This window comes from Ursus maritimus, unplaced genomic scaffold (assembly GCF_017311325.1).
Source record: "Ursus maritimus isolate PB19 unplaced genomic scaffold, ASM1731132v1 scaffold_3, whole genome shotgun sequence".
Taxonomy (NCBI): domain Eukaryota; kingdom Metazoa; phylum Chordata; class Mammalia; order Carnivora; family Ursidae; genus Ursus; species Ursus maritimus.
This window is the reverse complement of record NW_024425563.1, coordinates 94,363,010-94,375,718: the sequence shown is the minus strand read 5'-3', so window position 1 is coordinate 94,375,718 and position 12,709 is coordinate 94,363,010. Positions and strand designations below refer to the sequence as shown.

Here is a 12,709-nt window from a genome sequence, read left to right as displayed (position 1 = left end):
GGAGGGAAGCAAGTGGGGGGGGGAGTGAGGGGGAGCAGGGCAGGGAGAGAGCAAGTGGGGGGGAGTGAGGGGGCGCAGGGCAGTGGGAGAGGGGACCAGGGCAGGGAGGGAGCAGGTCGTGAGGGGGAGAAGGGAGGACGGCTGGGAGCAGCTCAGAGGGAGAAAGAGGAGGATGAAGGGAGTAGGTCGGGGGAGCAGGGGACCCTCCCGCCTGAGCGTCAGCACGACCGGTTGGGAAAGGGGTGCCCCCACGGAAACCACGGCCGGAGGCTGAAAGGTCAGCCAGCGTCGCCGCCCCCGGGGCAGACCCGCGCGGGTCCCACATCGCCATGCCGGTGGGCGCGCACGGCCCTGAGCTAGCCCGGAAGGCGAGCCTACCGGCCAGAGCGCACCGTGGAGGCGGCGGAGCCAGGTGGGGCGAGGGCCCTGGGTCACCCTCCCCGCTCAGGAGGTCGCCGGGGCCGCGCACACCCCTCGGGCGCTCGGCCGGCTTCCGGCCGGCTCCAACAAAGGCTCAGGTGAGGGTCTCTCTGTGCGCGCGGGGCCGGTGGGCCCAAGAGCACAACGCGCACGCGGCAGGTGAGACAGGTGGGCGGCGGGGCCGCCTCCAAACCGGCCCGAGCCCGGCGGAGGCACTGCAGCGCCGGGCCCCGGGCGCCGCACCTGCCCGAGGCGCGCACGGAAAGGTGTGGAGGGGGCAGAGGGCGCCGGTCGTGGTCCCCTGCCGCCCGCGCTGCCCGCCCGCCCCCGGCCCGGCCCGGTCTGCCGCCCCGGTCCGCGCAGGCCCGCGGCCACCCGGAGCGAGCACGACTCCGGCTCGGGGCTCCACTGCTCTGGCCTGGGGGCGGGGCCGGCGCGCGGCGTCATGCATATGCATGAGCGGCGCGGCGGCTCCATTGTGCCCTCGGAGCGGGCGGCGGCGCGATGGCGCGGGCGGCGGTGGCAGCGGCCCCGGGGCGGCGGGCGGCGCGGAGGGCGGGCTGAGCGCATGGAGCGGCGCGGGGCCGGGGCCGCGGCGGCGAGGGGCCGGGCCGGGCCAGGCAGAGTGAGCGGGCCTGGCAGGTGCGGGCGGCGGGGGCGGCAGGTGGCAGGTGCGCGCCTCGGGCAGGTGCGGCGCCCGGGGCCCGGCGCTGCAGTGCCTCCGCCGGGCTCGGGCCGGTTTGAGGCGGCCCCGCCCACCTGTCTCACCTGCCGCGTGCGCTTGTGCTCTTGGGCCCACCGGCCCGCGCGCACAGAGAGACCCTCACCTGAGCCTTTGTTGAGAGCCGGCCGGAAGCCGGCCGAGCGAGGGGTGTGCGCGCCCGGCGACCTCCTGAGCGGGGAGGGTGACCCAGGGCCCTCGCCCCACCTGGCTCCGCTCGCCTCCACGGTGCGCTCTGGCCGGTAGGCTCGCCTTCCGGCTAGCTCAGGCCGTGCGCGCCCACCGGCTGCGGCGATGTGGGACCCGCGCGGGTCTGCCCGGGGCGGCGACGCTGGCTGACCTTTCAGCCTCCGGCCGTGGTCGTGGGGGCACCTTTTCCCAACCGGTCGTGCCGACGCTCAGGCGGAGGGTCCCCGTCTCCCGACCTACTCCCTTCATCCTCCTCTTCTCCCTCTGAGCTGCTCCCAGCCGTCCTCCCTTCTCCCCTCACGACCTGCTCCCTCCCTGCCCTGGTCCCTCTCCCACTGCCCTGCGCCCCCTCACTCCCCCACTTGCTCTCTCTCCCCTGCCCCTCACTCCCCCCACTTGCTTCCCTCCTGCCCTGCTCCCCCACCCCATCCTGCTTCCACCCCTGCCCTGCTCTCTTCCTGATAGTTGCAGAACATCCGTGGCCCCGTCCGTAAGTCGTTTGTGTTATCTGAGAAATTTCACAGGGACATACACAGAACATGTGACTTGATCTGTAAGACGGTGCTGGATGCAGGGTGAACCAGACTCACCCACCAATCCTGATGTGCTAGAGCCAGAGGGTCTCAGCGAAGAGGCTTGAGAGGGTAACGGGATCCAGGAGGGGTCTTAGCCTCACCCGTGGTATCTCCTGGAGGACTTGTCGTGCCAGGGTTAAGGCTGGGAGTAAAAAGTCGGGGAGGAGAAGGAACATAAGGAAGGCCAGGCAGCCAGGCCTCCCGTGAAGTGTCTACTGGTAGCTGTCTCCACTGCAGGCGTCAGGACTGAGAGCATAAAGGCGGGCATGTGTCCTCCCCTTTCCTCAGTCCCAGGGTGGCCACCGCTGGCACCCATTATACATGTTGTAACTGAGGCTCAAAGCAGTGAAACGCTTTAGCTGTTATCTGAAGTGTCCGTGTCTGGGCCATGGGTGAATGCTCATTGCTGGGGGTTTTAGATGAGCGCTAGCACTTATGCTGGCCGGTGTTGTGGCCTCACATGGAGAGCGAGGCACTTCCAGCCACCTGAGCATGTGAGTCCCCGCCTTGTCATCCTCCCTCCCTGGAACCAGCATTTCTACCTCTTGAGCCCAGTGAACTCTGGTGTCCCTCTGGTTGGAGACTTTCCTGGAACCACGGGCTCCCTGCTGCTGGAGTCCCTGCTCTGGGACCGTGGAGTAGGCCTGTCCTCCTGAGGTCAGGTGGCTTGTCATGGGGTGTGCTGCTCCTGGGTGACCAGGCAGGGACAGAGTGGAGGTGAAGAGAGGTGACCCACATTAACGTCTGCCTTTGGTTGGCCGCAGGAGAGCTGGGTGCAGCTGCTCTGAGCCCCTGAAGGGGGTCTGAGTAGTGAGTTTTCTGTAGCTCTTTATTTGGAGGAAGATGTGACCTGACCCACAGAAAGCTGTGGGGCCTTCTAGGCTAACCGCATGCCAGGCGGTTCTGCCGAGGGCTCCTGGCTTCCTGCTGGAGCTGTGTACAGGAGAGCCTCTAATGGGCAAAAGCCCCAGAGGCGCCTGTCAGCCTCCTTGCACAGCACACACAGGACACACACAACCGGGCTTTTTCCCAGCTCTGCCTTCCAGGCCAGGAAGTGGTAGGAGGGTCTGCACTCAGAGCTTCCTCTCCTCTCGTTGGAAGCAGAGGGTCATGGGAGTACCCAGCTTGGAGAGTGTGGGTCTTCTCAGGCAGGAGACCAGACTTAGTTTGACAGGAAGTTTCACACATACACACACACCCATACACACCCATACAGCCATGCAGGAGTCTGCTCAGGGAACTGGAAACATCTGTGGTCTCGTCCACAGCAAAGAAGTCTTAGTGGAATTCCCCGACCCATGTGATGTAGGAGTCTGCACCGAGCCCCAGACCAGTAGCCTCCACAGGGGCCCTGCCCCACCCATCCCCAGCTCTCAAAGTGGGGTGCCTGTATCAGCAGTGTCCTCACCCACAAACTCGTTAGAAGTGCAGGTCTTCTGGCTCCAGCCCTCCTGGTGAGTCTGATGTCCCAGAGCCCGAGCTGGGGAAGAGGGACTCTGAATGGAGCACCCCAGCCCGGGGCTCCGACTTCGCATCTGAGCCCAGAGCAGGCCTGGCCAAGCCAACCAGCTTGGGGTAGGGAAGTGGCTCGGGCATGTCCGTGGAGAGAGCGGGGCAGGCGGTGGTGGTTTTTGCGCTGAACTTATTTGAGGAATTATAGATTCACGTGCGCTGGAAGCAATACCCCTCGTGTCCTTCACCCAGCTTTCCTAGTGGTGACATCTTACAAAACCATAGGGCACGTCCCAGCAGGAGGCCACGTGGTGACAGTCAAGATACAGATACTGCCTTCCCCAGCTTCTGTTCACACTCGCTCCTCCCTCCCACCTGGCAGCCACGTCTGCTCTCCATTTCTGGTCGTCATTCCAGGAGTGTTACATAAAGGGAATGCTACCGTGTGGAACCTCTGGGGACTGCTTTCACGCAGCATGTCCCCCAGATCCCTGCAGGCTGCTGCCTCCTCCTCGTGTCCCCAGGTGGCGGGTGCCCCTGGTCAGTTCAGTCCTCGGTGTGGGCGGCCGGCCTTGGGCCGTGCCCGGGAGGCTGCTGGAGACACACACGTGAGATTCTGCTGTGAACGGACGTTTACATTTCTCGGAGACGGATGTTTAGAGTGCCGCGCTGGGTGTCGTTGGTAGCTGCGTGCTCGCTTTTACAAGAAGCCGCCCGCGCCAGAGCGGTGCTCCTCGCCCTTCCCAGCCGCAGTGGGGACGAGATCCAGGTTCCCTCGCCGGCATTTGAGGTGCCACCGTCGGAGCAGCCCGGGGGATGTGGCGAGGCTGTGTGTTTACTCCTCCTTGCCTGGTGGCCGGGATGGTGGACCCTTCTCCATGGGCTGACTTGCGTCCTCAGGACCGTCAGAATGTCTATCTTCGCCCAGTTTCTGGAAGTTTTGTTTTGTTTTGTTTTCTTTTGAGTTTTGAGAGTTCTTTATATATCTCAGATACTAGTCCTTTGTCAGGGATGGTGGCTCGGAGCAGCTCCGGTCTGTAGCTTCATCCCGCTCTCCAGGCCTTCCGCAGAGAAGTTCTCAGTTTTCCCTTTGAAGGAGGCGCTTTGATTGTGTAAGGGCTCTTGGCTCTAGATCCCAAGATTAGCTCCCAGGTGTTTCCAAAGGGTGCATAGCTTTGTGCTGTACATTTGAATCTGTGGCACGTTTGTTAATTTCTGTACAAGATGTGAAGATTAGATGGTTTTTATGGAGTCCTCCATCCGTACCCCCACCGTCCCCATCCTGGAGTTGGACAGTAGGGACTGGGGACACCAGCCTTCCTTGCCTGGCCACATGGTCCTGGCTCCCACGCCTGCCTCTGCCCAGATTCCAGGGGCCCGGTTCTGACACCTGCTTTTTCTGGCCTCTGTTTCCCTGAGGGACCTGGTCTGGGGGAGGAAGGAAGCAGAGCCAGCTGTGAGGTGGGCAAGCCCGACTGGCTGTCCTCCCCCCTCCTGCTCAGCCCCAGCCTGAGCCCCAGAAAGGCTGCAGCTCCAGGACCCCCTTATCTCAGTGCCCTGTGGTGGGAGGCTGGATACGCGGTCCCTACCATACCCCTTCCTGCTCTGGATCCCGCTGAGGGACTCCATCCCCGCCCACAGGACTGTGTTTCCAGAGGACAGATACCATCTTGAGGCGCTTAGACTCAGGAATTGTGAGTCTAGGGATTGGGTGGATGCTAGGACTTTCGCTCCTGGGCCCGAGGACGCGCCATGAGTGCTAAGTTGGCGGGACTGAACCACCAGAGGTTAGATGGCCCAGGTGACGTGTCTGTGTGTGCAGGCCTCACAGCCCCAAAAGGCAGTGGTGCTCCAGGACAGAACCTTGTCCCGGAGGGCAGTGCAGTTCCATCCGGGACCCCCAGGGCACCCCTGAGAACCATCGCCAGCGTGCATCCGCGGTTAGGCCAGGCAGAAGCAGGTGTGGAAGGTGGCCCCAGCGGTGCCAGCAAGGGTTTTGGCTGCTTTTGGGGGTGTTGGAGGATGTGAGTGGCCTGGCCCTCCCTCGCTTGTTTTTCTGAGACAGAATGAGAGCGAGCCTCACGGGTAGGAGAAGTCCCCAGCATGGACACACGGTCCCGCAAGCACGCCAGTCCTGCTGCTGTGTTCCCATTGGCCCTTGCCATGTGCACGGGCATCTGCCGGCCTCTGTCCGTGGCTCCGTGTGTGCATCCCTCCCCTTTGGGAACTCCGGTGTGGGGTCAGGTCTGCCTCCCTGGCCCTGTGCCCACATCAGTCCCAGGTGGCCCCCTTGGCCCCAGAACAGCCTGGGGACTTGCTGGAGTAGGCAGCCCTCCCTGCCCTCCCCTGAGCTTGCTCACCCTGGTTACCAGTGCCCACCCTGCAGTGGGCAAGCCTCGGAACTTGAGCAGACGGTGCCCCGGCTGCTCCTCCTCTGTCCTCCTCTGCTGGCTCTGGCCTTGGCCTCCACCCGGCTTTTGGGGATTCTGGCATCCAGTCCTGGGTGCTCCCTAACTTTACAGATATCTGGGCCTTCGTGTGGGAGGCAGAGTGTGGAAGGTATTTGGGTTCAGAAAGCCTGCTCCCAGAGCCGTTCCAGGGGCTTGGCCAGAAAGGGTTAATGCTGGCTTCCAGGCTGGGGTTTGGGGGTGAGGAGGGCAGAGGTTGGCAGGGCGGGGCAGCACGAGGCGAGGTGGCCCTCAGATGGTGTCGCCCTGCCCACCATTAGTCAGCACAGAGCACGGGGGGCCTGCTGACAGCCCCAGCTGCTTCTCCACTGATGTGCTCCCTCCTGTCCCGGCAGCCAGAGCAGCTGAGTCCCACGTCAACAGCTGTGAGGGCCACTTCCTGCCACCCACAGACCTGGCCTAGGGCTGCTCCAGCCAATGAACCCCATGCACCCTGAGCCCCCTGCCCCCCACGCCACACGGGGTGAGTGGGCTCCCGCCGCCCTCCCTCCTCAGGCTGCGAGGGTACGGGCGGGGTGCCAGAACGGGACCTCCTAGTACTCAGCCTTTCCGGCAGGGGTCTCCTGACCGGGCTCTCCCCCACCTCTCTGCTTGCAGTGATGGTCCATTTGCTTACGAGGCGGTGCCTTGGCGACAGAGCGCCACTCAGCCTGCGGGATCGCTGTCGGTGGTCACGCGTCGGGGCGTGGCAACGCTGGCCCAGAGCCAGGTAGCCCACATCTGGGCCCACCCCTGAGAGCGCCAGCCCCTGGACCTCAGAGAGAAATGGAGTCTTCTGGCCTACACACTCCCCCACCCCCACCCACCCCAGCTCTCTTCCTCTCCTCCTCACTTCTGCCCCCCGCCAGGCCTCTCCTTGGAGTGACTGCGAAGTGAGTTGTTTGGATGGTGCTCACTGGTGGTTCTTGCTTCCTCAGGTTTTGGGAACCCCATGGCCCTGCAGGAGCCCCCCGGAGCTCGTGATGCCCGGCATGCCGGCGCGGCTCTGCCCTGAATTCCCGCAGTGCCTCGGGCAGCAGGCATTTGGTGAGGGTGCCGCCAGCAAGGGCTTCGTGCAGCAAGGGGTGTATGGCGCTGGGCCCCCGGGGCCCTGGCTTCACTACTGGGTAGCGGACCCTCCCGGCAGGGTGCTGGGAGCCTTCCAGGGGCAATGCTTCTGGCTTCTCAGGCACCTAGGCCTGTGCAGACCAGTCTATTGAATGTCGATCTCTGTGCCTCCCGTGGGCTCCCACGGGCGTGTAGAGCGAGCAGGGGCCCAGAAGCGCGCGCCCTCGGGTGCCAGGCAGGCGAGCACTTCCAAGCCCAGCCCTGTGCTCTCCCGCAGGTTGCGCGGGCGGCCCAGGGGGCCCGGCCTGGGTCTGCCTCACATGCCGCACACACCCTCCACCGATTTCACTCAGGCGGCAGCGGCGGCCGCGGTGGCTGCTGCGGCCACCGCCACGGCCACCGCCAGGCCACCGTGGCCGCCCTCCAGGAGAAGCAGAGCCAGGAGCTGAGCCAGTAGCGGGCGAGGTCCGGCCGCTTCCTCCCGTGGCGCCCACGTGTGCTGGTCTGGAAGGCAGGGGACCAGTTGGGCAGCGCCGGGTCGGGTCGGGGACCGGCGATAGTGAGAGGAGGTGGGGGAAGGGGCGAGGCACCGAGGGGGTGTCCCTGGGTGGCACCCACAGAGTAGAGGGTGGCCTGAATGGCTCCTGTCTTCTCTCCCCAGATGGGGCTGGGCAGGCTTTTACAGCCAGTTCCTGCAGCACGGAGGTCCCCGGGGCCCAACGTCCCCAGCAGCATGAACCCTGCCGGCGTGGGAGGGCTGCTGGGCCCCTCTGGCATGAGCCCCATGGGCATGAACCCCACCCGGGCCACGGGCATGGCACCCCTGTACGGGACAGCGCCTGCCCCAGCACGGGTATCTGGGCCTCCCCAGGCCCAGCCACTGCCCGACAGGGGGTCAAGAGAGCCTACTCCGCGAGGTGAGTGTTTGGGCCTCCCTGGCTCCGAGCTGCACCCAGAGCCGCGGCAAGCTCGGACATCCGTGCAAGAGAACCAGCCAGGCCTGACGGGGTGGGCGCCGCATCCTCCCTCGGAGCTGGCTTCCTGACACCGCTTCCCTGGCACGATGCCTCCTGTCTCGCTCAGGTTTATCCGGGGCAGCAGTACCTGCCAGGAAGCCAGTGGGCCTAGCACCACCCAGTACGCCTGGCGCCGGGCAGCCTCCCGCCCCTCCTCCTACCCCGGGCACCGCTGCCCCTGCAGCAGGGCATGGGCCAGTCCCTGCCCGCCTCTGCCCTGCGGGACTGCACTACAAGGTAGGGTGGCCCCTCCGGCCCACTGGGCCGCGTGCTGGCCCCTGCGGACAGAGGCCCGACCGGCTGACTAGGGAGTGGGCCCGGATGCACGGAGGGTGGCCAGTCAGCCCGGAGCCCCAGAGATCCTGAGCAGTACGGGATCCGGTTCTGAAAAGACCCTTTGTGAGATTTAAGTATCTGCTTGGATATTCACTGTAGGGAGCAGGCAGGGTGAGGGGCCAGGTGCCCAAGCCACTCGATGTCCTTAGGGCAGAGTGACCACATTCCCTTTGCTTGTTGGGGACAGGCCCATCGGGAGCATGGCGGGAGGAGGAGGTGTTTTTTCAGCCTCTGTCAGGCTTTCCGCAACCCTTTCTAACGGCGGGAAGGAGGGGGTGTCACTCTTTTCCTGGACTAGTAATTTTGTAAATTATGAAAATACTGCATGCTCCCGTCGATATATTTGCAAAATGTAGAAGCATCCAAAGAAGAGACTAGAGGCCAGTTCCCATGTGTGCGTGGGCGCAGCCTCGCCCCCAGCCCCTCCTTGGGTCAAGTGCAGGGGCCTGGTGGGGGCAGGTGGGGGCCCTGGGCGCACGCAGTTTTCTCCTGCAGCCTGCAGAGCAGTTCAACGGTCAGGGCGCCAGTTTCAACGGGGGAGCGTCAGCTACAGCCACCTGGCCTGAGTGGGGTACGGGCAGACGGACGGGAGGCGCTCACGGGTGGGCACATGAAGAGAGGGCGCCCGAGCAGGAGGAAGTGTGGGTGGCCAGCCAGACCCTTCCGGGCTGCCCCCTGCCCGATTCTGTCCTGACTGTTCCTGGCGGGTGCTCCAAGAACAAACTCCACCCCCCACCATCTCCACCTTGACTGTTTGCTCGACCCCACAGCCCACCCGTCTCCATCCCTGGCTACCCCAGCTCCCCACTGCCGGGAGCCCCACGCCCATGACCCCGGCAGCAGCGTTCCCTACATGTCCACCAGCCAGGAGGTCAAGTCTCCTTCCTGCCTGACCTCAAGCCCAGCGTGAGCCTTGCACCCGCTCACCCCCAGTGAGTGTCGCCTGCCTCAGGATGTGTTGCTGGGGTCCCAGGACCCCAGAGTCCTGCAGGGAACTGGGGGTTGGGGAGTCCACACCTTACCTTCTACTCATAGATTCTTGGTGTATCTTTCAAGGTTGGATCTTCTCTCTAGAAAGATACATGTGCACACAAAACTTGTGTATGATTTTAGGGGGTTTATGAGTCCCCTGAAGCCCACTCCTGGTTAAGAACACCTTGCTCTGGGGGACTGCCACAGCAGAAGCTAGGTCCTAGAAACCTAGCTCAGGCCCTGGGATGATGGCAGGTGGTCCGTTCACACCCTCCTCAGCCTCCCACCCCTTCTGAAAGCACCAGCGCACCCTTCTCGGTCGGGGCATGTTCTTCTAGTCATAATTGAGGGGACCCTGGGCCAGGTGACTGAGGCGGGACGGAAGGCAGGTCACCAAGACCCTATTCCGTTGGAGGTGATGGCCGGCCAGGCCCCAGGAGAGAGGCCGCCCACACCCTGGCCCCGAGGCGGGGAGGAGGGGCCGTGCTCCATGACCACATCCCTGCAGTGGGGTGGGGCGGCCGTGCAGCCCAGCGTCCTCCATGCCAGTTGCCGGGTGCAGGCGGTCGGCTCACACCAGCGTGGCCCGCCTCCCAGGCAGTGGCCCCTGTGACGAGCTGCTGCGCTGACCTTCCCTGTGCGTGACGGGTGGTCCTGGAGCCCTTCCGCCTGCAGCACAACCTGGCCGTGAGCAACCATGCCTTCCAGCTCCGCGACTCCGTCTACAAGACCCTGATGCTGAGGTGAGCGGGCCCCCACCCCGCGGTGGCCCTGCCCCGCGCCGGCCCGTTTCAGCGCCCGCCCGCCGTGCAGGCCCGACCTGAGCTGCAGTTCGCTTACCACCACGAGGACCGCAGATGAACACCAACTGGCCGGCCTCGGTGCAGGTCAGCGCAACGCCACTCCGCTGACCATCGAGCGCGGGCGACAACAAGACGCCCACAAGCCCCTGTACCTGAAGCATCGGCCAGCCGGCCGCAACACCATCCAGATCACGGTCACAGCCTGCTGCTGCGGAGGCCCGCAGGGCCAGGCTACCCCGCCGGGGCCGCGGGAGCCCGCCCCTTTCCAGGCCCGTCTGTTCTCCTGGCCCCAGTTTCGAGCGGCCTCCCTGCTTTCTGGCGAGGCGCCACCTCGACGGGGCGCTCGTGCTGGTCCCGTGCGAGAAGGCCTCTGAGCCGGTCTTCCCACGGGAGGCTCGGGAGTCCTGCAGGCTGGCTGTCCCCAAAGCCTTGCTGGAGTTACCGGGCTCCAGACAGAGCGGGGCGAAGAGAGGCAGCCGGGCTCAGCGAGAGGCTCCCGCCCGCGCCGGCCCTGGGGGATCACAGGGATGCTGTAGGCCGGGCACGGGCAGGGGGTCTCGGGTGCCGGTGTTCTCCCAGGCGACGGCTGGCAAGGCTCCCCGGGTGGGCTGGGCCGGCCCGCGGCGCCGGGGGCTCCCAGAGCAGGAAGGCTCCCCGGCGCGCCCCTGACCGTCCTCCCGCCGCAGTCCCACCTCTTCGTGCTGCAGTCAGGCAATCGGCCATCCGTCTCGCCGGTGCTGCAGGGTCTCCTCAAGAAGCGCTCTCCTGCCCGCCGAGCACTGCATCACCAAGAGTGAGTGGCCCCGGCCACCACCCGGAACGCCCTCCGCCCAACAAGGCTGGGTCCCTGCAACGGGGGCCCCAGGTGGGGCGGGGGCAGCGGTCAACCCCACGCGGTCCCTTGGAGCTGTGGCGCCAGCAGGGCCTCTCAGTCCAGTCCTCTCCCCGTCGACACCAGTAAAGCGCAACTTAGCAGCGGCACCATCCCCCGGCACGCCTGGGCCCAACGGCGAGGACGGTGAGCAGACGGCCATCAAGGTGTCCCTCAAGTGCCCCATCACCTTCCGCAGGATCCAGCTCCCCGCCCGTGGTCCGACTGCCGCCACATCCAGGTGGGTGGTCCCCGCGAGCCTACAGGACTCTGACGGCTGTTTTCCGTCGCCCTCTGCTGGCAGGTGGGGACAGGCAGCCAGCAGGCCGGTGGCCAACCTCCCCATCCTTCCTGTCTCTGAGGACAGTAGCCACTGCCCTTCATCCTCGGGTCTCATCTCAAAGCGACAAGGCTGCAGGTGCGTCCTGCCATCCAGGAGCGCGACCCACGGGTGAGCAGTTTTGGTCTTACGTGGTGATACTTGGGGCCCCGCGTCGTCTTCTGAGGCACCGTGGTCTGGAGGGGATTCTTCACCAGCACAGAGGCCCAAGCTTTGAGTCGCTGCGGGCATCCCAGTCCCCATGAGGACCGGTGGGCTGTCCCTAGTGTCCGTCTGAGAAGGGGTGCCCCAGGGAAAGCCTGGCACACGTGGCTTCTCACCACGTGAGCAGATCGTCCCAGAAGCACATGGCTCGATCGCTGGTGCGGGCAGGTCGCCCTGGCCCCCATGTGAGAAACCACCTCTCCTCCCCACAGTGCTTTGACCTGGAGTCCTACCTACAGCTCACTGTGAGCGGACCTGGAGGTGCCCCTGTGCAAGTGAGTATCCCCAAGACGGTCCTCATGGCGGCCCAGGGTGGCCCTTGTCAGGCTGTCAGGCTATTTCCCATGCGACACACAGCACCAGAAACCCAAGTCAGGTTCCGGGGCCCCAGCACAGATGGGGACGCTGCGTGGGCAGAGACGCCACCGCGGGCGCTCACACCCAGTCCCCGTGCCGTGAGGGGTCACCTCCCTAGGGTGGCCTCGGGCACAGTGACAGTGCACAAGAGGTGACAGGCCTCCGAGCCGGCCCCTCGGTTTTCAACAGCAAGACGGCGTTGCTGGAGGGGCTGGAGGTGGATCAGTACATGCTGGGGATCCTCATTTACATTCAAGAAGTGTCTTCCTGTCGCCCGGCGTCTGCAGTCGGCAGGCAGCCCCGGGACGGCTGGGAGAAGCACCCGCCATCCCCCCACCCTGCTCCTCCGTGGGCCGAACTCCACAGCCACCCCGTGGCCCGGGCAGGGAGAGGCTGCAGGACAGCTGGTGAGCAGCCCGCCTGCTCCACCCAGCTCCGACACGAGGAGATCACCATCCGACCCCACGTGCAGCTGGAAGCCGGTGCCCGTGAAGCCCGACGTGCACGTCAAGGAGGAGCCCGATGGGCCGGTGCTGAAGCGCTGCCGCACCGTGAGCCTCGCACACGTGCTCATGCCCAGCGTGCCATGGAGATGATTGGTGCCTCTGGGCCCCTGCTTCGCCCCTCTGCAGCCCCCTCGGCCCCGGCCCCTGGCGATTATCCCAGCCAGGGTGAGTATGGCGGGCCTGGCCCTCGGGACGTTGCAGATGGCCACAGTCAAGCGGGTCGTTCTCTCCAGACCAGTGAAGTGTCACTGTGCGGGCTCTGCACCTGGGGCCCTGCTTGGGATGCAGCCATGGGGTGGGTGGTAGCTGGCCCACCCTCCCCACGCTGGGGAGCAGGGCCTTCTGGCCGGCACACCCTGGGGCCTGGTCCCTCTGACCCTACCTGTGGGTGTGTCTGGGTGAGGCGGGCCTCTCTCCCATCCCCTCTATATC

At 65.2% G+C, this 12,709-nt stretch overlaps 1 pseudogene; it reads left to right on the top strand.

Moving 5' to 3' along the window:
* Positions 1-329: 329 nt before the first annotated feature.
* LOC121105914 overlaps positions 330-12,709 on the top strand; it is a 12,777-nt pseudogene continuing 397 nt past the window's right edge.